General features: G+C 37.5%; 1 long non-coding RNA gene across 1 annotated transcript; it reads left to right on the top strand.

The window, feature by feature from the left end:
• The first annotated feature begins 115 nt into the window (after nucleotides 1-115).
• Nucleotides 116-18,567, top strand: LOC149746983 (uncharacterized). Its single transcript, XR_016388410.1, has 3 exons — nucleotides 116-1,568; nucleotides 3,013-3,118; nucleotides 12,769-18,567. It is a non-coding gene; the product is annotated as an uncharacterized LOC149746983 (long non-coding RNA).
• The last annotated feature ends 6,988 nt before the right edge of the window (nucleotides 18,568-25,555 follow it).

Genomic DNA, 25,555 nt, shown 5'->3' with positions numbered 1-25,555 from the left:
TTATAAAGAGAATTTGCTGTCTTAAAACAGAAATACTGGGTATGTTTTACCTATGTTTACTCACAATGTTTTGTCAAGATCAGAATTTAAAAGTGATACTTCTGTATCTGTTCTCTTTGAAAATATGTTCATTGAGGGATGTAGCCTGAGGGCATCTTGAAAACAGTTTATTTTAGGATTCCACATATAAACAATTCATGGAACTACAAAATAATCAAACTATAGTGTTATTTTTGTATTCTCAAGCCACTTTCTGCATCTCAACTTTTAATTTATTGGCATTCATGAGATTAAATTAGTGATGCTAAATCATGCCTTAAACACACACACACACACACACACACACACACACACACTATATTTACATCATCCTTCTGTGTCTTTATATCTACTATGCATTCCACTAAAGCACCTAGAGGATAAAAATTAGAATTACTTTTCCTAAATTGTCTATCCAGCTTGCATTCTACTTTCCCAACTCTTCTGGACATTTTCAATATTTTTCAGATTCCCACCAGTACCTTGAACCCAATATGTGTCAAGTGAAATTCTTCTCTTTCTCTCTCTTTTTTAAGTGTGATCCCAGAAGTCTCACCAAGAGATGGTGTTGATTCTTCTCAGTGCAAGAGGTAAGTTGATTTCCCATGGAGTTCTCCTGTATAAATCAATATTAGGGTCTACTTGGCACCTTTTGAATTTCCTTCTTTGGTTTTGGTAACAGGGACCTACCTGAATACAATTTACTTAGACTTACATGTAGAGGTGTTTATGAAAATAGACCAGTCAGATCTCATGCTCTGAGGAACATAACTGTCCAATGATACTAGTTGCTGCCCCTGTGGATTCACCACTGCAGTAACACTGAGACCATGTATTCCATGTCCTGCTCCTAGCCAATGACCGAGCACAGAGGAAGTCCTAAGGTGGACCCATTTCAGTGAAAAGCAGGGCTCTTCCAAGGCACAGCTTTGTCTTGAGAGCACTCAGCTACCCAACCCCAGCATTCTTCCAATTGTACTGTAATCTGTGACGTGTCCTACAATAACCCTCATTCCAATCACCATTTTCTTACACAAGATTGATATTTATAGCATAAGCTGAAGATTCTTTCCCCTTTCTTCTGCTGCCCCTCCATCCCGCTTTCATCTCTAATCCCATTTTGACTTCAGCATCTTGGAGAACCCACACTAATGTAAATGGAAAATAGAATAGTTCAAGAAAACTGGTGGTAAAATGAGGATTTGAGATTGATTCACTATCCCCTGTGCTGGTGAAAAGTACATCATTCTGAGTAGTTTTGGGGCATAGACAGTTCCAAACACAAGATGATTACCCACTAACTAAATATTTCCCCGTTTAAGACGCGGGGAAATAAACTTGTGGAGGGAAATATCCTTGAAGTTGTAAGTGATTCTGGCGTTTGTGACCTTTCAGTAGCTTCCAGCACCACTTTTGCTGACCCACAAGCTGAGGACTAGTTTAAACCGCAGCATAACTTGGCTAAGGATGTACGAGGTCTGATAAAAGAGAAAAGAGATTACATATTGGAGAAACTGCAAAAATAGCTGGTGAGTACAAGAAGGAGTCAAGGAAGCAACCCTGGAATTGGATTTTAATGGTGTTGATGAAGGGGTCTGGAGCTTAAGACTGGATAAATCATGACCCATTGACTTGGAAACACAATTTCTGGCTTTAGAATGGCTTTCTAAAGACATGGATAAATCACCACCTTGGAGGCAAACTCTCAATGGACAGAATGCTGTCCTTCCAGATGTAGTGTATGCACTAAATCAGAGCGCATACTTTATATGGCACCATGTCCCCAGTAGTTCCAGGAAAATTGGGATGATCAGTAGGTGTACAGAAAAGTCACCATAATGGTAGGAGTAATCAATCTTGATCAGTAAGAGGGATTAGGGCTGTTTTTACAATATGCAGTCAAGGAGGAAACCATATGGAACACAGGTGACATACTTGAACACCCCTTGATACTCCCTGGACCCATGGTAATAGTGTCCAAACATACTCTGAAGACTTGGCCTAAGAGCTGTATAATTGACAAGAGCTCAGAACCTCAGAAATGAAAGTTTGAGTCACCTTGTCAAGATGAAGTGATGGTGCAAAACAAGGCTTTGTGAATAGTTCCATTTTCCTGCAGTGTCACAGCTTTCCAAGCAAAGATTACTAGAAATCTGTGTAAAGCAAGGGTCTCCACCCCCCGGGCCATGGACTGGTATTGGTCCGCAGCCTGTTAGGAACCAGGCCTCACAGCAGGAGCAAAGCTTCATCTGCTCTCCCCATCTCCCCATCGCTCCCCATCGCTCGCATTACTGCCTGAACCGCCCCCCATCCGTGGAAAAATGGTCTTCCACGAAACCGGTCCCTAGTGCCAAAAAGGTTGGGGACCACTGGAAGGATAATTGGATGGTAAACAGGCTTTGGAAATCACAGATTATGCATTGCTCAAGTGCCATTTGCTTGCATTCTAATGTAATAAATCTGGAATCTACTTTCTTATCTCCCCCAGAGCAAAGCCATTTGATTACAGTTAGAAGCAGCATAAAGGGGACTTGTTTACGCTGTACAGTCCAAGTCTCTCATCTCTTTCTCTCTCTCTCTCAGTTGCTCCACCTCTCAGAGAGGAGGAACATCAGAAGTGCCAGCCACCCTACATAAGCTCCAAGTCTCATGTTTTCAAAGTTCCTTTCCTGTAGTGCAACTTCTGCACATTCAGGTGACCTCTGGTCCATTTTATCAGGTCAGTTGTATTTAGAATTGGTACTGGAGAAAGGGCAAGGATGAGTACCAGTTGTAGCCCTGAGACCACTTGCAAAGAGAGGGACTGTTATTCATCTCACTAACCTTCCACTTTTAAGGCTCTCTTTAGGAAGATAAGCCCATAGGAACCATGGTGGAGCTGTGCCACCAAGCATCATGGAGAAATGGATATATGTAGCACAGGGATGGACTGTGGTAACCTTAAAAACATGACACTCAGATCTCCTATTACAGGGATCATGATTGACTGATGGCTCCAGTTACTGTTACGAGCACAGGACAGAGCCTGGTGTGGCCAAGAAAGCGGGCCATTCCTGTGAATACAAGACTGCCCCAACAGGTGAGTGTGGCTCTAGGATGCCCCATTGGCTTTGCCAAACCTTTCTTGGAACTGCAATGTAGTCTGAGACTCTTCTTATTCATTCTACCATCCTTTCCTCTGTCCTTCCATGGATATCAGATCTGCATCATGTTTTGAAGGTTCTCCTTTCTTTCTCATGCTCCTAGGCGTTCACAGATCTCTTGCAAGTCTGATCCCTTCTTACCATCTGCTTTCCACAAATGCAAAATGACTCAGAGTATAAATTTATGGAGCAGCTCCAGGGAATCCAACGTGATCTTCTCTTATGCACCTGATGGCACTCAGGAAACATTTCTTAAACACTTTCTGAGTGAACATTTGTGGGAGTGTGCATGAGGCCAAAGATTAGCAGCCATCATTTATTGCTCTGGCTATATTACTATATTTTCATCTTTTGTACTAAGTAAATGTAGCCAGCTGTTAGCCTGTATGGACAGAGGGAAGAAAAAGAAGGACTCTTTATTTTAACAGTGAATGAAGATAGCAGTTGACTCTCTAGATGGATGCTGAGAGTTGTATTCTATGAAGGAAAAAAGATTGACCCGAGTGGACAATCATTTGTCACTTAGTAGCATAATGCAGAAACATTTCCCTATAAATAAATGTACACATAAGTGTAGTATTGTCAATCAATCTGGTTTTTTCTTGTTTTTAGAAAGTATAAGGGATTTTCCCTCTGATTTGGTCGAGAAGAAAAGGAAAACGAAAGAAGGCAAAATAAAAACCCCAAACAGTTACTAAGCAGTTTGCAGTGACTGTTTAATGTTACTACGGAACAAATGATTTGGGGGGAGCTTGTAATCTACTCTGGGAATTCGTTCATAGACACATAACATACTCATGTATGTCACGCTGCTGTTGACACTGCCTAAGCTATTGATTAGAACTCCAAAATTCCCTCAAGTTTGGATACTCATTGGTGTCCCATGGGGAGTTTTAAAAATACCCATGCCTCAACCACACCTCTAGAGACTGCCTCAATTTCTCTGGATGAGTCTAGGCATTAGTATTTTTAAAAGTTTCTTGGATGTTTCTAAAATGCCATCAGGATTGAAAACAATTGGTAACATGTAAAAGAGAGAGAGAGACAGAGAGAGAGAGAGAGAGAGAGACAGGGCGAGAGAGAGAGGGAGAGAGAAACTGAATATTCCATCCATTTTCTAGATCAGTGGAAAGTTGTATATTCACCTGACCTGTTTGCAGAGGTGACAGTAGCAATTATATTGCACTAGGAAGGGTTCCGAGGCACTTCCTCGTCATGTTATTTCTTGATCGACTAGTTCACGTTACACTTTATCTCAGTCTGAAGACCCATGCCATCTCCTTTAATGGACTACATTCAAAGCCTCAGTGTTGGTCTCACTGTCACCGTGGCAGGGTCTTTCAGCCTAGATTCCTCAGAGTTACAGGCTTTAAAAATTATGGCTTTTATTCACATCCTTTGAAACCATATTCTTAAGTGGTTAGTAATTTTATTGATACTTTTTTAAAGTTCTCTTTTTCAATGAAATAAGTATCGCATTGTGTGTCAAAAGAAGTTTATGGAAATAAACCTGAGCAAATAGTAAGTCAATGCTCCGGATTAGACCGCAGGGCCCTTTGCTGTCCATTCTGCTGCTAACTCACTGAGGCATGAGGCTAGGGTATGGCTTTGATGCCCTTCACGGCCTCTTTGGATTAATCCTTAGCCTTAATGCCTTAAGACTCAGTGAGGTGCAACATACCAATTCCCGCATGTCCTGTTTCCCTTAGTGATGGGTTAGTTTTTGATTCATCATTTCTGCAAGTATCGTGTCAAATGGGTCGATAAAAGCATCAATGTTAGGACAGTTCCTGTCCCGGTGGTCAGCTAGTGCCCACATGCTGAGAATTAAGTGGCGAATCACCACACAAATGCCCCAAGACATAAGAATTAGGCTGTATTGACACGTTTCTCAGATGAAGCAAAACAATAATTTCTGACCTGCTACATTCCATTGTTGGATTGCTCAGTCATTTCATAGAGACTTCTGCTAACAATTAATACAGTCATAAAAAAGGGAAAATAACAGGGGGAAACATGCACACAAATTGAAAACAGATATCTGAATGCTGTTGCCCCACAAATTTAGATCAACCCCACGTCTGCCTGGAAACTTGTAAATAGCATTCATAAGTGATGCTATCATATAAAGTGTGGTGGGGAAATCACAATGGTGCCTATTTGTACATTCTGGAATTAATATCTATGCGCAGATAATTAAGAGAACAATAAAAATACACGAAACAAATGTACGCAGGGGAAGGTAAGAACTGAACATGATCCAAATATGTCATATTGTGGAAACCTTAGGGAAATAAAGTTTTATGGGATACTGGCAGACAGCATAGCTACTGGAACCAGGATTTTGAAGTCTTGCAGCTTGGAAATAATGCTTTCAGTTAATAAGGGTGTGTGGGTGGAATTAAACACACCACTCCTACTACTGTAGTCAGAATTATGTGCCTCATTTCCATACACGGTCCTGAAAATAATTCTTGCAACTTCTTTTATGAGAATGCTTTTGAACAAACCATGGTAGCATCAAATGATATCAAGATAAAACTTCTGTTGCTACGTGCTCATCCTCTTACATTATAAAGGTTTAGATATACACACAGGCATCAGTAACACTCCAGTGTGTTCCAAGAGAACAGACTTTAGCCAAGTGAATCAATTTTAATTTTTGAGCCAATGAAAATCCTTTGAAGACTGCCGAGGTTATTAAAAGGCAACAATACTACAACAAACGGTGTTTTCACAAGCTAGTGTTTCCTGGTTTTAGGAATGTGTTGTGCAACAAAATAGATACAAGGCCAGATATAGTCTAAGTGATTTAACTCTTTTGTTTATGTATCTCACAATATAGGGCAGCAGGCTTAGGTGGCGGGGGGGACAAGTCTCACATTTGAGGCACAATTAAATGCACATGTAGTTTTTTGGGTTTTTTTTAACATCTTTATTGGAGTACAATTGCTTTACATTGTTGTATTAGTTTCTGCTGCATAACAAAGTGGATCAGCTATGCGTATATTTATATCCCCATATCCCCTCCTTCTTGCTTCTCCCTCCCACACTCCCTATCCCACCCCTCTAGGTGGTCACAAAGCGCCTAGCTGATCTCCCTGTGCTATGCGGCTGCTTCCCACTAGCTATCTATTTTACATTTTGTAGTGCATGTATGTCATGCCACTCTCTCACTTCGTCCCAGCTTACCCTTCCCCCTCCCCGCGTCCTCAAGTCCATTCTCTACGTCTGCATCTTCTTCCTGTCCTGCCCCTAGGTTTTTCAGAACCTTTTTTTTTTTTTAGATTCCATATATATGTTAGCATACGGTATTTGTTTTTCTCTTTCTGACCTACTTCACTCTGTGCACTATTCAGTGTACTTTGATTTATAACAGAGTAGATTTCAAAATCAAAAAGTTTATATTATCAATTGTGTGTGTGTGTGTGTGTGTGTGTGTGTGTGTTGGAGAAAAGGGAGTTCAGGTTTGTTTTAAGAAGTCTGGTATTTCTTCACAAATAAATTCCAGTGAAATTAAATCACATAAGTTTTATAGATAGTTTTAAAAGAAAATACAAAAAATTAAACACAAGGAAATTTCTGGACACAGTTTCCAAATACCCAAAGACATGCATTTTCTTTTGAGAGAGATAAACCAAATGGATTAAGCTTATTGAATAGTGTAAGCACAGAGGTTTCTGTCACAAATTGCTTTAAAACAATACTTTCCCATGTTCACTTAACTTTGTAAAATTGTTAATAAATAAATAAGAATAGTACTACTCTCAGTAGTGAAAAGACATTTTTAGATGCCCCTTGGTAAGGGGCGCCATCAGAAAAGCTAACAAGAAGAAAAAAGTAAAAGCAAATATATTACCCCTATAATAAATCATTTTCTTCCATGATCCTCGTTCTGTAGCATGTGATGACTAATAATAAATTGGTTTGTGTGCCATCATGAGAAATACAACTTTCTCACATTCCAACAAGTCTTATTTGACTTAAAATGGAAATTTTATTATACTGGCATGTGGCATGGCCTTCAACAGACCATTAGTAGAGCTGTATTTGTAATTTAAAAATATTTCTGTTAGTAATGGAAGGGCCATAAATAGTATTTGTTTTCAGTCAAGAAAGAGGCCAGTTAGTCACCATAAGAGAAAGAATGACACATTGAAAGAAGATTTAATTCTGTAACACCTATAGGACTTGTATGAAAATCATTATCCCCCAGCTTCTTGCTGGGAAGACTTGGAGAAAAGACTTTTTGACGGTGATATTTTCTATTCTCCTGTTATTCTCAGGGTTGATAATTCTAAATAGAGGAGAGTGCTCCTTCTACCAACGACAAAACTGTGACAAAGGTGACGTGCCACCTGGTCTACATAGAGGTACACGGAGTTGCCACTTACCTGTTCTTCCTCCATCCCTGTTATGCCCTTTCTCAGCCCTGCTCCCTAAGCAAAATTGTCTCTGAAACATAAATTCATTCATCCTTCCAGGGACTAAAGGTCACTTCTCCTCTGCGCTTTTGAGATTTTAAGAAGTGCACTTAGCCTATTTGGCTTAAACTAAAACCTCAAAGTGACTTTCAGAAATAAAGGGAATGTCCAAGTGAGTGTGTGTGTGTGTGTTTGTGTGTGTGTGTATGTATGCATGTGTTATTTTGGGCACATTGGAAAGTTCTCTTGAGATGTAACACGCAGTATGGAGACTACACGCTATTCTGTCTCTTTAGGAGGATAGTCCTATCTTTGCGAGGTCCTCAGAGATCAAAACTGTTTCACATTCACACTGTATTTTGCATCCACATCATTAGAAAACCATAACACAAATAAAGCTTTAACTATTCATAAGTGTTCTTCAAGATTTCCTTATACTAATTAAGATCTCACAGTTGTTCCGAGAGTTACTCTTTTCCAGGGCAACTTGTATATTTCACGTGCTCAGTATTGATTTTTCTCTTTTTTTTTTTTTTTTTTTGGTGGTACACGGGCCTCTCACTGTTGTGGCGTCTCCCGTTGTGGAGCACAGGCTCTGGACGCGCAGGCTCAGCAGCCATGGCTCACGGGCCCAGCCGCTCCGCGGCATGTGGGGTCTTCACGGACCAGGGCACGAACCCGTGTCCCCTGTATCGGCAGGCGGACTCTCAACCACTGCGCCACCAGGGAAGCCCCTGATTTTTCTTTTTTTATTAGATACGTGATGTGACTGCATGTTATGCTACATTTGGCTGATATCATCCCAAGATGTGTTCATGGGGTCCACCCTCCTGATTGCATAAGGAAACCAAAATTCAGTGATAAATCAGCTTTGATAATAAAGAACACAAAGAAAAATGATAAATACAAGTATTATTGGCTTTAGTAGTTGGTCTAATATTGGGAGCTGATCACGTCATAATAAAAATAGAAGTTAAGAATCATTAACTGTTGCAGTAACCAGGGTACCTAAAACCCGTCTATAAGGGGAAACTGCTCTATAAGATGCTCTGTAAGCAAGTGCTCTATAAGATGGAAACAGACATTCAGAATCCACAGTATATTCCTTGTCTTCAGGTGCATCCTTATCTAAAAAAGAATCCCTAAAGCTTAAGAAGGACAAATTCTATATTTGATTTCAAAGCCTATTTTGAGATGTGTGCATTAATGGCTCCTTTTGAAATAAGATCAGCTACTCCCTCCCCTCCATTGCTTCTTTTAATCTTTCAAGCTCTTACCATATACTATTTTAACCAGTGGGTGAATGTAGAGGGATAGGAAATACGCATATGATATTACCTTCATAAATTCACCCATCTTGTGCAAAATAGGGTACATAAGCAAATAATTTTATTACAAAGTGACAATTTCTTCCAGAGGAGTAGTAAAAGGTCCTGTGAAAGCACGAAAAGGAAGATATTCTATGATATTTCAGTTGATTTTTGAAGGATCAGTAAGGATTTTTACAAGCAGAGGTAGAGATAGGACAAGTCAGGCAAATCACGTAGATATCACGTTTCAAAAGCTGTAAGAACTTCATGTGGCTGGAGAATAAAGGTGAATAAGAAGGGGCAGAAAAAAAGTGGTTAAAGGTAGCCATGATGAGATAGGTAAGAGTCTAGATTGAACAAACCATGTCTGTGTACAAAAGTAGTTTGGACCTCACCTTACATACAAGAAAGGGTTTTAAAACATATTTGTCATATTTGTGTCTCGTGGATGTGCGTAGATGGGTAGAGGATTAGATGGGAAGAGAGGAATAGAACAATCAGTTTTGATTGAGTTGAAAACCTTACTCCTGTTTTCATGTGTGAGAGCCTTGGAAGAAACTAAGTAGCAGACTGTCAGATTTGTATTGATCAAATGTGAAAGCATGCAAGATCTGCATACCCTTTGGAGGGCTGGCTGACACCGTGTCTGCCTTGCACATGGTAGAGAGTGTACAGCCAAAATATTGAGTGATTCTCATTCCTCGTGGCTCATTAAGATAAGACAAAAAGGGGTGAGACTCACATTTTCAGCTCCACATCTCTAATAGAGAAATGTCAATGGCTGGTGGCAAATTGGAATGACAAAAGATTACCCCTATTTTCTGTACTTCCAATGGAGATGCACCGTATGATAAAAGTGTGTGTGTAATCTAGTGTCAAAATCCAGAAAAGTAATTCCAGACCCAGTGTAGTGATATTGTCTACAATTCTCTATGTTAGTCTGACATAAAGATTCTTTCTAGTGTCAGGGGGAGTGTCTCACGAAAAATTATAATACGTGTAATAGAGAATCATCTAAAAGAAGAGGCACACTACCTCGCTGATTATTTGAAGGGATGTTTCATAAACAGACAATTTAATAGGAATGAACAAAAATCCAGTGGCTATTTGAATTATAATATTTTCTTTTAGGGTGGAAATAGTTTAGTACGGTATGTGGCTGGCCAAGACATTGCACCTGAACTGAGTGTGTAAGCCTCTAAGTCAACTAATTCCAAAAAGGAAAAGCAGCAATATATCATTCATTCATTCATTCACGTATTTTCTACTTCCTCAGAATTGCCATTTTAAATAGCTTTACAAAGCACTGTGGATACAAAGTTAATAAAAATAATGACTCCACTCTTGAGGAATTTTCAGACTAGCAGAGATAAAACATAGACATGTAAACAATCGACTGTAACACAATGCAGCAAGTACAATGGAAAGATGGAAACAATTCTGTCTAGGATCCTCCAGGAAGGGTTCACAGAAGTGATATCAGAATTCTGTCTTGAAGTGTGGATGGCAGTGAGCCAGGTTTAAAGGGGAAAGTCATGCTAACAAAGAAATTACAGCTAAAAAATGTATCTAAGAAACATATTTTTAAAGTCTTAAGGTATAATACAATGACACTTTCAAAACCAACGATAAACAATAGGTAACGGATACATCTGAAATCAGTAAGCAGCTTGGAGCTCTGTCTTTTCAGGCCATACTGGATAGTCTACTGCATTTTGCCAAAATCAGTAAGAAAGTAAAATCTTTCATTTCATTCAGTGGTAAAATTTCTCCTCCTAATGCCGTGATTTTCTTCCATCATACACTCATTTTTAATAGCAGCATCAATAGAAACATTGTTTTGGATATAATTATACAAAAACACAATATTGAGAGCCTGCCAATTATATATTTAAAATTTTAGTTTAATGGAAAATAATTACTGGACTTTGAATTTCATCTCTTGAATTAGATTCTTAATGTTGTTTCTTAACAAGCATACGAATTCAAGCAACCTATTTACTGTGTTCTTAGAACCTTAATTTAGTAATCTTTAGAAAGGAGGTGATTTCCCTGAAATGGAAGAGACAAATGCTCACTGGACCATGCTTTACATTGAAAATGTAAAATGCGATAAATGTGAATGTGGCATTATTATAATAATGATTATCTGTGATATCAATGCTTGTCTATTGAGGTAGAGGTAGAATGAATGTCCTGTTAATGAGAAATATATTCTGCTTAGCTTTGCCTTTTGGAAGAGAATGGGGGACTCAAGCAAAACTATCTATTTTCTTATCTTAGGCCTACTAATTATTAGTCATGTGACAATCAGCTTACCTTTCTGAATCTCAGTGTTTCTCATGTGTAAATTGTCAGCGGAAATAGCTAACACCTATACATATAATATCTTTGCATTTACAATATGATTTTGCATATAATAGTTGGGTAATTTACAACAAACATATTAAGTTAGCAATTGTATAATCCCCATGTTTCTTTATTAAAAACTGAACCTCAAAAAAAGTGTATCACTTGTTGGAAGCCACAGTTTAACAGCTCAGGGAGAAGAATTTTTACTTCTCTCATTTGTTCTTATATCTTAGGTTCTTTTTTTTTTTAACATCTTTATTGGAGTATAATTGCTTTACAATGGTGTGTTAGTTTCTGCTGTATAACAAAGTGGATCAGCTATACATATACATATATCCCCATATATGGGGGATCTTGCATCTCCCTCCCACCCTCCCTATCCCACCCTCTAGGTGGTCACAAAGCACCGAGCTGATCTTCCTGTGATATGCGGCTGCTTCCCACTAGCTATCTGTTTTACATTTGGTGGTGTATATATGTTCATGCCACTCTCTTAGGTTCTTTTTAAATACCATGTAGTTGCCTTACTGCATTCTAGTTGCACTACATTTCTTCAGGGCTGTGAGGAGGACCAAATGAAATAATATATTGTGTCTAATTAAATTAATGCCTATGCATAAGGCACTGTTACTGTTTTCACACTAGAAAATGATATACTTGTGCTTATTTCCATGTATATATGAGACTTTTCATATTCACTTTAAATTATATGGTTAATATTTTATTCCCCCAAATTATAAGATAAAATAAATGTTATTCTGGGATCTTTATGCTGATGATTTTTTGTAAGTATAGAAGATTTTAATTCTATTCCAGATACACAAGATAAGGCAGCAATGCCTTGCTAGTTTGAGTGTTTTAGGAAAGAAAAAGCCCATTCAAACCACAGTTGCTCCTACTTCACACACTTAGGCTCTGTTTGCTTAGGTTTCATTATACGCTATGGCATCCTCAAAGAATTAGCTGTGCGCAAGGAAGAAATCTTTATTCCCTGAGAATAATCAACTGAATCACCCTGGGATAGGAAAACAGGATTTGAGTACTTTCAAGTCCAGTATTAGATTTGAGGACCCTTGTCTGCCTACACTAAGGGATTTTAAACAAAAATGTATCCAATTACCTTAAGAAGTACAAAGTTTATTTAAGAGCCCCTGATTTCTTTAGAATACGATACGAGTCTTGGCATTGAACAGAAACGTGATTTTGCAACATGTGTCCATATGTGGTTCATGTACTCCACATGTGTTCTGTCAATGGGTCCTGTGACCTCGCTGTGGATCACATGTGTTTTACATATGCTTTGTATGGTTCACATCTGTTTTAAACATTTTTTTTTCCTGACAGTAGACACTCTTGTTATATTACCATTTGCTATAATAATTAAATTCAAGGAACTGAACTTGAGAGCGTTTGTGGGGGAGGGCATTTGTTAGTTTTGATTGATATTTGGTGCTGTGTTGAGTGATACCCATTATAACTGCTTATCGTATCTCTTTGTAGGCATACTGTTGCTGCGTTTAACCTCACTGAAGCCAGACTAATGCAGAGATGTTCTTAGCTTCCTGTGACTCATATGAAGGTTATCATTTTAGAAGAGACCTTGAAAACATACTCTGGATTTAGGGGGAAAAAAAACCCCTGACATTTCCAAGAGGAAAAGCTTTTTTTAAGTTTTATATTGTAGATGCAGAGCTTAAAGCATTTAAACACATACAGCAAGCAATATAATATGAATCATGTAACAAAAGTTAAATTTAAGTGAAAACCTTTTGTGGTATGTTGCAGTCACAAAAGAAGATACAAAATTAATGTGGACACCTGCTTGTTTTACTTGTATCAGGAGAAAATAAAATTCATTGTCATTTAATGAATTGCTTTCTGTTGTAGTACACTTAATTATCTCTTCCTGTAACCCCAAGAAGTATCTTTTCAAACTCACAGCTGTATCTGAATAGGGGCTACCAACTAAAGAGGTAAGCAATACTTTTTATTAATTACAGTGTATTTGTTTTCATCTGTCTTTACAGAACATTGTAAAATTAGACACCTGCCCCTTGAATAAAGCAATACCGAGCTTAATGAAGTCTGAGAAGCAGTGACTCTATTTTGTATCTTTTCTTGATGTGTGGACGTAATGCTCATTACCGTTAATAGTTCTTGGAAATAAATGAAGAATATTGGATTGAGGCTACCTTCTCCAAACACTAAGTAGGAACGTGTTGCCCCCCAGCCAACAAGGTACCTAATGCTCAGTTGACCAAATGTTAAAAGAGATTTGGTGCTGTAGGCGATTAAATCCATAGTCTGCCCCTGTGGACCAGGCAGCCATAAATAATCATTTAAAAAGAATCTCAGCCTTTAATGAAGAACAGGGGAATTTTGATCAGTAATCAGAAACAGGTTTGGAGGTACAGGGACAGTGGCATGCGTATTTGGTTTGGTGCATAGAACATGCCTTGTTTTAGAAACATTCCAAAGAATGGATCCCAGTGTACTAGTAAATGTTCAGTGGGTTTTGAAAAGTTGAAGAATTTAGAGTCAGCCATCTAGAGTAGAAAGAGGCATCCTTAATTAAAAATAAATGGTATAGAATGAAATGAGACAAAGAACAGGTACACCAGAAAAAAGGAAAATGTATGAAATACGAAGTGTAGCAATTCTAATGCTTGCAGGTGCTGCATATGAATGTGTGTATATATTTAGAAAGAACTTTTAAATAAAAATGAAAACATGCTTTTATCTTATAGTTTGTAATAACAAGCACATTAATGCAGTGTATGAAATCAACCCAGCTAATGAGTCATCAGAATTCTCAGGAGGAAACACAGTTCCATTCCCATATAGTTAAATGTACTTAAAACATACTAGAAAAACATTAAAAGCAAAGGTACGTCAGAGGAAAAAAGTAAGAACTGGTAATGGAAGAAACACATTTAGACGGACAAAATGAATGTAGTTTAAAATACTTCATCTTGCAGTATGTAGTTTAAAATACTTCACTCATACGTCACTTACTATTCTAACTAAACTGAATAGTCAAAACTTGTCATTTGTTTTGTTTCATTTTTTTCCTTCTGCTTGGGGTCAGTAATCACTCCATACATCTTACTGTGTTTGAGATTGAAATTCAATGAGCTGTGGATTCAGAGATACAATGTAAGGCAAACAATGTCTAAATGTGGAGAGGTGGTGGAAAGTGGTACCAAGAATTGGTTAAGGCTGTCCCTTTGCCTCACACCATGCAGCTGCCCATCATACTTTCAGAGATGGTCTCTTATAGCTCTATTGATGCCTTGTTGGGTGGGGTGGACATAAAGGTATTTCTGTTATTTATCATCATGCTAACGTGTACGAGACAAATGACCAGCAGTATGTTGTCAATGCATGAAAGTCATGGGCACATCCAAAACATCATGACAATGAGGAGTCTACCCTTGGATCTTATTCCCAGAGTAACCAAATCTTGACAGTGTACCTCACTGCTTCCTTGATACTCCCACTAAGTATCTAATAGTCATCTCACATTTAAACAAATTCACAGTGAGATTTCTGATTCTCTCTGATTCCCCAAAACCCACCCATCCCACAATTTTGCCAGCTCATTAAAGTCAACTCCATCCTCCCTTATACTCATACCAAAAACACTGCAGTTGTCCATAACCTCCCTGTTTCTCTCAAACCCATATCCAGTCTATGAACAAACACCCTTGTTTCTGTCCCTAAGGACTGTATACTCAGAATACAAATTCTTTTACCATCTTAATCATTGCTACCCTCATCCAAGATATTATCATTTCTTGCCTAGATTATTGCAACAGCCTTCTAACTGCATTGGCTCTTACCCTCTTTCAATCTATTTGCAACACATCAAAGACACTTTTTGTAAACCATGTTTGATATTTCTCTACTCCAGTTCTTCAATGCTCTCAATGCGCTGAGAGTAAAAGCCACATTTCTTACAAAAGCCTGCATGATCCCATGTCTTGGAGCTTCACAATCATTCTTCTTTCCTCATTTTGCTCTAGACATACTGACTTATGCAATGCCCTACACACCGAGCATGACTTTGCTACAGGGTATTTGCACGTACTGTTATTTTTCCTTCAAACACTCAGGGCTCAAATACGCCCATGGATTATTCACTCTCTTCCTGTAGGTCTCTTCTCAAATGTTAACTCATTGGAAAACTGACACTCCCTAACTTTTGCAATTTTTCTTTGTAGCATGTAACTTCACCTGATACAGCATTCATACATCCACAGTACCTACCATAGTTTCAGGCACATAGTATTTATTCAGTAAACTTTTATCAAATGAGTTAATTCCCTCATCACAAGTGGAGAAGAATAAAGCCCTGGAAATCTTATCAAGTCTCAACTTGTCACAGAAAACTACAGACTAAAGAGGTACAAAGTAGTGTCCATACAACACAACATCAAAGAGAAGAGCTTTAGCTATTTGTTCTCAGGACTGTCCAGAGGCTGTTGAAGGACACTCAGTGGAAAAACAGACATCAGACATTCTTCACACGCTTCCTCTGTGCTAGTGATTTTTTTTCCTGAACACATAGAAGATTCAAGCTTTATGAGGTAAAGACTACCGTCATCTCCTTTTCAATAGTGACCAAGGACTTCCAAGGTACAGAAATATTAAATAACTTGTCCAAGGCACTTGGTTAGAAAGTGTCAGAGTTGGCGTTGAAACTAAGGCAAGCAGGCTTAGGACCTTCTCTCTTAAATACTGTAATATATTTCATTGAATACTTTTGTGGTCAAGAGGACTCACACATTTCTCACTTCTGACTTAATAGAATTTCTGGAATTTCAAATCTAAGTAATTCTGAAATTATTGTGACTCTGCCCGCTAGGCCCTGGCACCACCCAGGATTCTGTAACCCTGTAAAACTCACAATATGTGATGGGATAGGCACCTCTATATCTTTTTTTCTTATTGAAGTACATTTGATTTACAATGTTGTGTTAGTTTCGGGTGTACAGCAAAGTGATTCAGTTATACACATATATATTTTTTTCAGATTCTTTTCCCTTATAGGTTATTACAAAATATTGAGTGGAGTTCCCTGTGCTATACAGTAGATCCTTGTTGGTAAGCTATTTTACATATAGTGGTGTGTATATATTAATCCCAAACTCCTAATTTATCTCTCCTCCCAATGCTAAATAGATCAAGTCATGGACAGTCAACTTTAAAAAGATATTATTCTCAATGAGGATGATTATACACTTAGGCTATGAGCTTAAATGTCTTTGCTTAATCCATCTGTTGTAGAGTAAGACCAGGCCCATTTGTAAAGTTTTGATTTTAACCACTTTCAAATTAGAACCATTGCATTTCGAGAAATTCTGTGATTTACATCTTATACATTTTATAAGCCCAATAGACTATCCCATAGAATTAAGACACTTAATATTTATATGAGAGGTATAGATTTTTTACTCCTATAGTATTCAATATGCTGTAATATTAGTTTGTATTCACAGGTATATGTCGGTGTGGACAAATACCACAGATGCACGCTCACACACACACACACACAGTAGACACACATGCTTGCATCTCTCCTTGGAAATATCTGACAATGCATACAAGGTTAGATAATGTGTTTGCCATTGGAGTTTGGCCTTTGTGCTTGAAAATATATTTATTAGCTATGAGAAAAATTCCTGAATTCAACTTAAGAAAAGAAAAAAATCTCTTTAATTTTAGTTTATTCTCCCTTACTCTTAAAGATAGAAGACAAATGAAAGTTTATAGCATGATTTTCCCTGTGACTAAACTGGGGTACAGAAAATTTCAATGGCTGTGCAAAAGGCATACTGTTACTAAGCAGCAAAGAAAGGACTTGATAGTTGGCGTGTTGCTTCCCAGCCTATTGCTTTGTGAATGTGCAGATCAAGAGAGCAGAGACAAGTATTTATCTTAAATAACCAAGCCGCAGGCTTCTTAGAAACAGATAAAGGTTCTTTATGGCTCCCAGGCGTCCTTTGTGTCACTATTATTGTGTCGCTATTTCTGACCCTTCTTTAATTTACTCACTTAATTTTTTGTATCTCTTTTTATATAAAATGAAACAATGACATTTCAAAAAATGTTTGTATCAAATGATAGTATGTTTTGAATGTAAATGTAAATGTACAGACAGATAAATAGATAGACAAATAGATCTCATTATTTCTACTACATTGATAGACATTTAATATTCAAACTCAGAATTGACGTATCTGGGGAGAGGTGAGTCCGGGGGTAAACAGATGAAAATAAGCAGCCATTTCCTTTTCACATCAAAAGTAGAAAAATCCAGTCTTTTCTCCTAATTTTTTTCTTGTTCTTTTGACAGCAGTCCATTTCCCATTATTTCAGGGCTGGTTGTTATACTAGTCTTTATTTTTTATATTCATAAACTCAGCTTTTATACTTTTCTCATAGAAAACACTTCACTCGGCTTCTTTTCTGGATTAACATTTAAAACAAAAGATGAACAAAGTAGGAAGTAGGCTCATTTATACGCAATCCGTCCCAGTGTATTGGTGAGTATTCTAAGCTCTGAAGAGCTTTTAAGAAATATAAGCTCTTAATGCTAAGATCGCTATTGTGTTAACAAATACTTTTCTATAAACTCAAACTCCCCAGCTGTATGAAACATCACTTTATTTATCTTTTGGTTTTAAAAAAATTTATTGCAGTCAAGACATCTATCCTTTATGATGCATTTTGAATACATAGTTGGGTTAAGCCTTATTACTTTGGTCTAATAAACAGAGAGATGAAAATTGAGCTGCTGGATGAAGCCCTAAAACTCTGACATTTGTGTCACTTGCCTCAGCCACCTGATTGCCTACAAAGAGATCCTGACCTTTGTTACAAAAGCATTGCTGTGGGGATTAAATAACGAATAACTGCAACTGATTTTGAAGGGCAACTTGGGATGACTTTTGGGTGTTAGTTTACCCTGGGTGCCCCAAAGAACAATCCAGTGCACTTGTACTGTGGCGTCAGACTTGACTCCTGGCAGGTAACCAATATGCTTTATTTTGATTACAGTAGGAGGCCAGGATTAAAAACAAAATACTCACTTAAGGATGAAATTATATTCAGTCCAAATAATGGATGAACTTACAATCCTGGACTTTTCTTATTGTTCTCTTTCAAAGTAAAAAAGAGTTAGAGAAAGCCAAAAGATGTTCATTTTTTTTTTTAATTTTTATTTTACAAATGCCCAAGTAAAAGATGATTTTCTTGGGCTAGGGTTTTGTTATATTTTTTTCTTTAAAATGTGAAGAGCAAAAAAAAAAAAAAAAAAAAATGTGAAGAGCAAGTGCTTTATTAAATTAATTGAAAAGGCTGATGCAGTTTTTCAGTGTAGACCCCATAAGGTTTTGTCAGCAGATTGGGTATGAGTTATTGTATATGCAAAATGATATGGACAACTAATTATTTGAATGGTAAATATCAATCAAATAATGAAACCGCTTTAAAATATACATCTTAAAATTTAAATAAATTTATTCACACCAGTATTTTTTTTATCTTCAATTGTAAGAGAAATTTATTAACAGTGATTTATCCATTTTGTTGGAATATATTTGCCATACTTATTCTTGAAATAGGTTTCCATTATTCACAAGTAAAGATAATCCTGTCCATTCCCCACTGCACCCCCTTCCCCAGCCCAGGTTCTCATTATCTCACACCTGGGCTATTGTCTACTTCTCACCAATCTCTCCCCTTCCAATTCTTCCTAGACAACATATCCACTCTGTCTTTTATCATCCCATTTATGTGACCTCTCCCATTTTCTAGAGGATAGAGTTCAAAGCCCATATTCTTGCCGTGAAACCATTCTACATGCTCCCTTTCTTTATCCTCCTAATTTTACCTTTGCTTTTATTTTTCTACATAACGCTTTTACTCCAGCCAAATGACTTTAGTAATTAGTCCTCTTGTCCATTAATTCAATAACTATCTACTTATTATCCACTCTGTGTAAGACTGTGTTTCTTGTGTCTGTGATGATTCTGAAGGATGCAAGGCAGCAGCTCTCTGACCTGCTCAGCTATGAACATGCTCTCTCCAGTCAGGTGTTATTCACCTGCTCCTTTCCTAGTTTCACTTGAAGACTTCCCTGGAACATTCTAGTCTTAATGGTCAGGCCTCTTCTACATATATAAAGACTGCATCACTATATCAGTACATTTGCTCTATCAGTTAATCCACAGAAAGACAGGAGCTTATGTTTATTTCTAGTCTATGAAGGCCCTTCACAGTATCCTGCATATAATACAGTCTTAATAATTATTTATTGAGAGGAAACATAAGGAAGTAAAAGAGAATATGTTTTAAGTCGGACACAAGTGTGGATCCTGTTTGTGCTCCTGTCTAGCTGTGCTTAGGCAATTTTATTTAATCCTTCTGAGTGATTTTTCCTCATTTTGTAATGGGCATGATAACTATGCCATAGGGAGCTCTGAATGCTAAATATTTAATCACCTTTTCTCCTGATGATGAAGAGGAACTAAAATGAGAACTTGTGAATTTATTCTTTGGATAATCATTTTTTCCAAAAAAAGATTACAAAAGAATCATAATCCATTCCTGCCACAATCAAACATGAATTGTCTTTCTGGTTTATGTATATGTTTAATATTTACATATGTGTGATTGCATTATGGCTGATTTTCTTTGAACTGAGGTTATTGTCTCCTTTAAGAAGGTCTGGTTTTAATATTTGTCCATAAATAGAAGAAACAAATTACTACTTGCAAGTGTCATTAAACATAGTTTTCAAGAGACTGAAGATTTGTGCGTTTTAATCATAATTGCCTAGTAACAAACTTCATAGCAGAATATTAATGAGTTCAGATAATATCTAACTTTTTCAATGGCTCCATTTGTGGTGTAGACAGCTAACGTCACTCAGGAAGAAGTGGGTCTACTTATCTGGATTGTGGAGCAGCATTTCCACTGCATATGCCATAGCCCAGTCCTCCAGGTTTTAGAAACCATAGGTCCTGACACCTTGCAGCTCTCAGCAAAGGAAACTGTCACCATAGGAAATTAAAGTGCCAACCCCTCAACCAGAGAGAACCGTCATGGTGGTTAGTTCTGCGAGCCACCTAGCTATTTCCTGAGCTTTTATAAGGAATGGTACCTTGAGACCGCAAACATGGTAGACACTTAGCATCGTTCTCTAGGGCCTGAAGCATCACAGTGTCTGAGGGTTGTGTAAGCAACTTGGGGACTTGTAAAAGGTTCTCAAAAATGCAGAAGATATAGATGCCTATGAGAGAAATCATTAGCAAATTCACTATTTTTCTCACCTCAGAAGGGGAACCAACTTGGACAATTATGAAAAACAAAAGAATAACATTTTAGATTTGGGTAAGATACAAATTAAGCAGTTGATCGAGTGCAATCATTATGACTATCTCTTATTTGCTTTCTTCTTTTTTGTTGTTTTTAACAAGGTCTTTAAAAAAAATTGTGGCAAGATGTATATAACATAAAGTTTGCACATGGTTGTGCAAGTCACCACTATCCATCTCCAGATTTCTTTTCAGCGTCCCATCTTGTACCCGGTCAACAATATTTCTCCCTTCTTCCCTTCTGATTCCAACCTCTGCAAACCACTCTCCTTCCTTCTGCTCTATGAATTTGACAGCTCTAGGTACCTCATGTATTGGCTTTCTTTTCTTCACCTTTCACTCCTAAACATATACATTTTTCAATGTGTTGTCTTTGGGAATGTGGACTTAATTACAAACCATTTGCTAAGAAGTGCTGCAGTGCAGTGAGAACTCCTATGCTGCTGGTTTGATCTGTGCTGGTGGTTGATCAGCCCAGCTTGCTACTGCCTCTGCGGAGGGGGGCTTGGTGGGCCGGCCCCTCAGGTTTACTTTGAGAGACTGTTATGTGACCCTGCTGAGGCAACCTTTGGACCACAGATGCCCATGCAAAAACTTTTACCATTAGAGTGTAATGGAAAGCAGATTTTAACATTCAGGGAAAATGTGCTTTCAGAAATATTAAAGATCTTTATGTGGAAAAGGCATCTTTTTAACTGAGTCCCCACAGGAAACACATTTCCCCTTGGGTGTTATGTAACATAAGCATGGTTCGGGCTTTGAGATAGAGTTCAGGCAATTTAATGGGGGACAAGCAACAATCTCAAGCTATCCAGACTTGAACTTGAAAGAAGTACAGATGGAAAAAATATAATATGATCAAAATTTATACAAGATTGCTCTGATCAGGAAATCAGTTCATCAAAAGCAATGGTTTGCAGAGTATTTATAAGTCCATAATTTGAAATATTCCTTTCTCCATAAGCTGCCTTTTAATACTTCATTGAATGATAAATGCAAGGCAGAATACTATACATAATAAATTCCTACAACTGACTAATCCTTTCATAATTATTTGTGTGTATAGAGAATAATGTACTGCTCTGCAGACAACACCAGGTCTGAATTTACTTAAATGACTTTATTAACATAAACATTGGAAAAATATGTATTCATTTGTCTATGGACCATCTCTTGGTGTTATTATCTCTAGCAATAATAATCATAATATTGTATACACTACTCATAATTAAATCATTTTTTTCTTTTCATTTATAAAATGCTGAAGGTTTTGCACACTCATTTCTAAATATACAGATGTCAAGGCTAAGGTACTACAAAGTCATTAAAACTGAATTTTTATGCATTGATCTAGCAGGAAGCAGTTTCCCCTGATGTCAGTGAAAGAAAATTACTGCTTTTTTCTCTGTGACCCTTCCCAGAGAAATAAACTGGCATTTATATATTGTAAACAGCCAAACAGCATCTTTTAAATATAAAACTTTACAGTCAAGTGCCAGTAGTTAGATCTGATATGAATTTTCTGATGAGCATTATGGTATAATGTGTAAAATGCCAGGAAAACAAAGACTTATAGAAAGAGAATTCCTCAAGGGAAACCAAGCTCCAAACCTGTCAGTCAAAACCTCAGGCACATTTTTATCCCTATATCCAGCCAGTGGTATTGCTACTGAGCGAGAAAGAATATAAAATCTGAATAACTGCACGGCACACGGTAGACCTTTGTTATGACCTCTGGCTTTGCATGTAAACAATGTCTTCACAGGGGAGAAATCATCAGTTTGGAGGCAGAGAATTTGAAGAAACATCTTTGCCAAACATTTGCCTATGCCTATTTCCCATCATTCCTCATATATCCTGAACGGTCTTAGAGTTATAAGTATCAGTTAACTGCTATAGTACCTGCTTTGTACGTCATGTCCACTCTAAAACAAAAAGCGTTTGTAATTTTTTAAATCTTTATCCTTATCTTTCTCTCTGTTTTTTGAATTTAATTTTGACTGTAATGACCATGCCTAAAAATATCGATAATATTTTCATGAAATATTGAAGAAATCTATGTCTTTCTCACAGACAGGCTAACATTGCAGTTCCTGTTGGTGAGAAATTTGGGGTCCTATTATGACAACCAAGCAGGGTTTGCACCTATCTGTCGCTTATCTTTCCAGCTGCAATGATTTTCTCATGGTTGCAAGCACAACAATGTATTTTTTTAACATCTTTATTGGAGTAAAATTGCTTTACAATGGTGTGTTAATTTCTGCTTTATAACAAAGTGAAGCAGCTATACATATGCATATATCCGCATATCTCCTCCCTCTTGCATCTCCCTCCCACACTCCCTATCCCACCCTGTAGGTAGACAAAAAGCACCAAACTGAACTATATCCCTGTGCTATGTGGCTGTTTCCCACTAGCTATCTATTTCACATTTGGTAGTGTATATACGTCCATGCCACTCTCTCACTTCATCCCAGCTTACCCTTCCCCCTCCCCGTGTCCTCAAGTCCATTCTCTACATCTGCGACTTTATTCCTGTCCTGCCCCTAAGTTCGTCAAAACCATTTTTTTTTTAGATTCCATATATATGTGTTAGCATACGCTATTTGTTATTCTCTTTCTGACTTGCTTCACTCTGTATGACAGACTCTAGGTCCATGCACCTCACTACAAATAACTCAATTTCATTTCTTTTTATGGCCCAGTAATATTCCATTGTATACATGTGCCACATCTTCTTTATCCATTCATCTGTCAATGGACACTTAGTTTGCTTCCATGTCCTGGCTACTGTAAATAGAGCTGCAATGAACATTGTGGTACATGACTCTTTTTGAATTATGGTTTTCTCAGGGTATATGCCCAGTAGTGGGATTGCTGGGTCATATGGTAGTACTATTTTTAGTTTTTTGAAGGACCCTCCATACTGTTCTCCATAGTGGCTGTATCAATTTACACTCCCACCAGCAGTGCAAGAGGGTTTCCTTTTCTCCACACCCTCTCCAGCATTTACTGTTTGTAGATTTTTTGATGATGGCCATTCTGACCGGTGTGAAGTGATACCTCATTGCAGTTTTGATTTGCATTTCTCTAATGATTAGTGATGTTGAGTATCCTTTCATGTATTTGTTGGCAATCTGTATATCTTCTTTGGATAAATGTCTCTTTAGGTCTTCTGACCATTTTTTGATTGGGTTGTTTGTTTTTTTGATACTGAGCTGCATGAGCTGCTTGTAAATTTTGGAGATTAATCCTTTGTCGGTTGCTTCGTTTTCAAATATTTTCTCCCATTCTGAGGGTTGTCTTTTCGTCTTGTTTATGGTTTCCTTTGCTGTGCATAATCTTTAAAGTTTCATTAGGTCCCATTTGTTTATTTTTGTTTTTATTTCCATTTCTCTAGGAGGTGGGTCAAAAAGGATCTTGCTGTGATTTATGTCATCGATTGTTCTGCCTGTGTTTTCCTATCAGAGTTGTATAGTATCTGGCCTTACAGTTAAATCTTTAATCCATTTTGAGTTTATTATGGTGTATGGCGTTAGGTATTCTTCTAATTTCATTCTTTTACATGTACTGTCCAGTTTTCCCAGCACCACTTATTGAAGAGGCTATCTTTTCTCCATTGTATATTCTCACCTCCTTTATCAAAGATAAGGTGACCATATGTACGTGGGTTTATGTCTGAGCTTTCTATGCTGTTCCATTGATCTATATTTCCGTTTTTGTGCCAGTACCATACTGTCTTGATTACTCTAGCTTTGTAGCATAGTCTGAAGTCAGCCAGCCTGATTCCTCCAGCTTTGTTTTCCTTTCTCAAAATTGCTTTGGCTATTCGGGGTCTTTTGTGTTTCTATACAAATTGTGATTTTTTTTGTTCTAATTTTGTGAAAAATGTCATTGGAAGTTTGATGGGGATTTCATTGAATCTGTAGATTGCTTGAGGTAGTAGAGTCATTTTCACAATGTTGATTCTTCCAATCCAAGAACATAGTATATCTCTCCATCTGCATGTATCATCTTTAATTTCTTTCAGCAGTGTCTTCTAGTTTTCTGTATACAGGTCTTTTGTATCCCTAGGTAGGCTTATTCCTAGGTATTTTATTCTTTTTGTTGCAGTGGTAATGGGAGTGTTTCCTTAATTTCTCTTTCAGATTTTTCATCATTAGGGTATAGGAATGCAAGAGAATTCTGTGTGTTAATTTTGTATCCTGCTAATTTACCAGATTCATTGATTAGCTCTAGTAGTTTTCTGGTAGGATCTTTAGGAATCTCTTTGTATAGTATCATGTCATCTGCAAACAGTGACAGTTTTACTTCTTCTTTTCTGATTTGGTTTCCTTTTATTTCTTTTTCTTCTCTGATTGCTGTGGCTAAAATTCCAAAACTACGTTGAATAATAGTGGTGAGAGTGGGCAATTTTGTCTTGTGTCTGATCTTAATGGAAATGGTTTCAATTTTTCACCGTTGAGAACGATGTTGCATATGGGTTTGTCATATATGGTCTTTATTATGTTGAGGTAATTTCCCTCTATGCCTACTTCCTGGAGGGATTTTTGTTTTTTATTTTTTACATCTTTATCGGAGTATAATTGCTTTACAATGGTTTGTTAGTTTCTGCTTTATGACAAAGTGAATCAGTTATACATATACATATGTTCCCATATCTCCTCCCTCTTGCGTTTCCCTCCCTCCCACCCTCCCTATCCCACCCATCCAGGTGGTCCCAAAGCACCAAGATGATCTACATGTGCTATGCGGTTGCCCCCCACTAGCTATCTAATTTACATTTGGTAGTGTATATATATCCATGCCACTCTCTCACTTTGTCACAGCTTACCCTTCCCCCTCCCCATATCCTCAAGTCCATTCTCTAGAAGGTCTGTGACTTTATTCCCATCTTACCCTTA

The sequence above is a fragment of the Delphinapterus leucas genome, chromosome 17, assembly GCF_059928025.1.
Source record: "Delphinapterus leucas isolate spDelLeu-1000000601 "Yukka" chromosome 17, BTC_Dleu_Yukka2, whole genome shotgun sequence".
Classification (NCBI taxonomy): domain Eukaryota; kingdom Metazoa; phylum Chordata; class Mammalia; order Artiodactyla; family Monodontidae; genus Delphinapterus; species Delphinapterus leucas.
The sequence above is the reverse complement of the archived record's forward strand: the minus strand, read 5'-3'. Positions and strand labels throughout refer to the sequence as shown.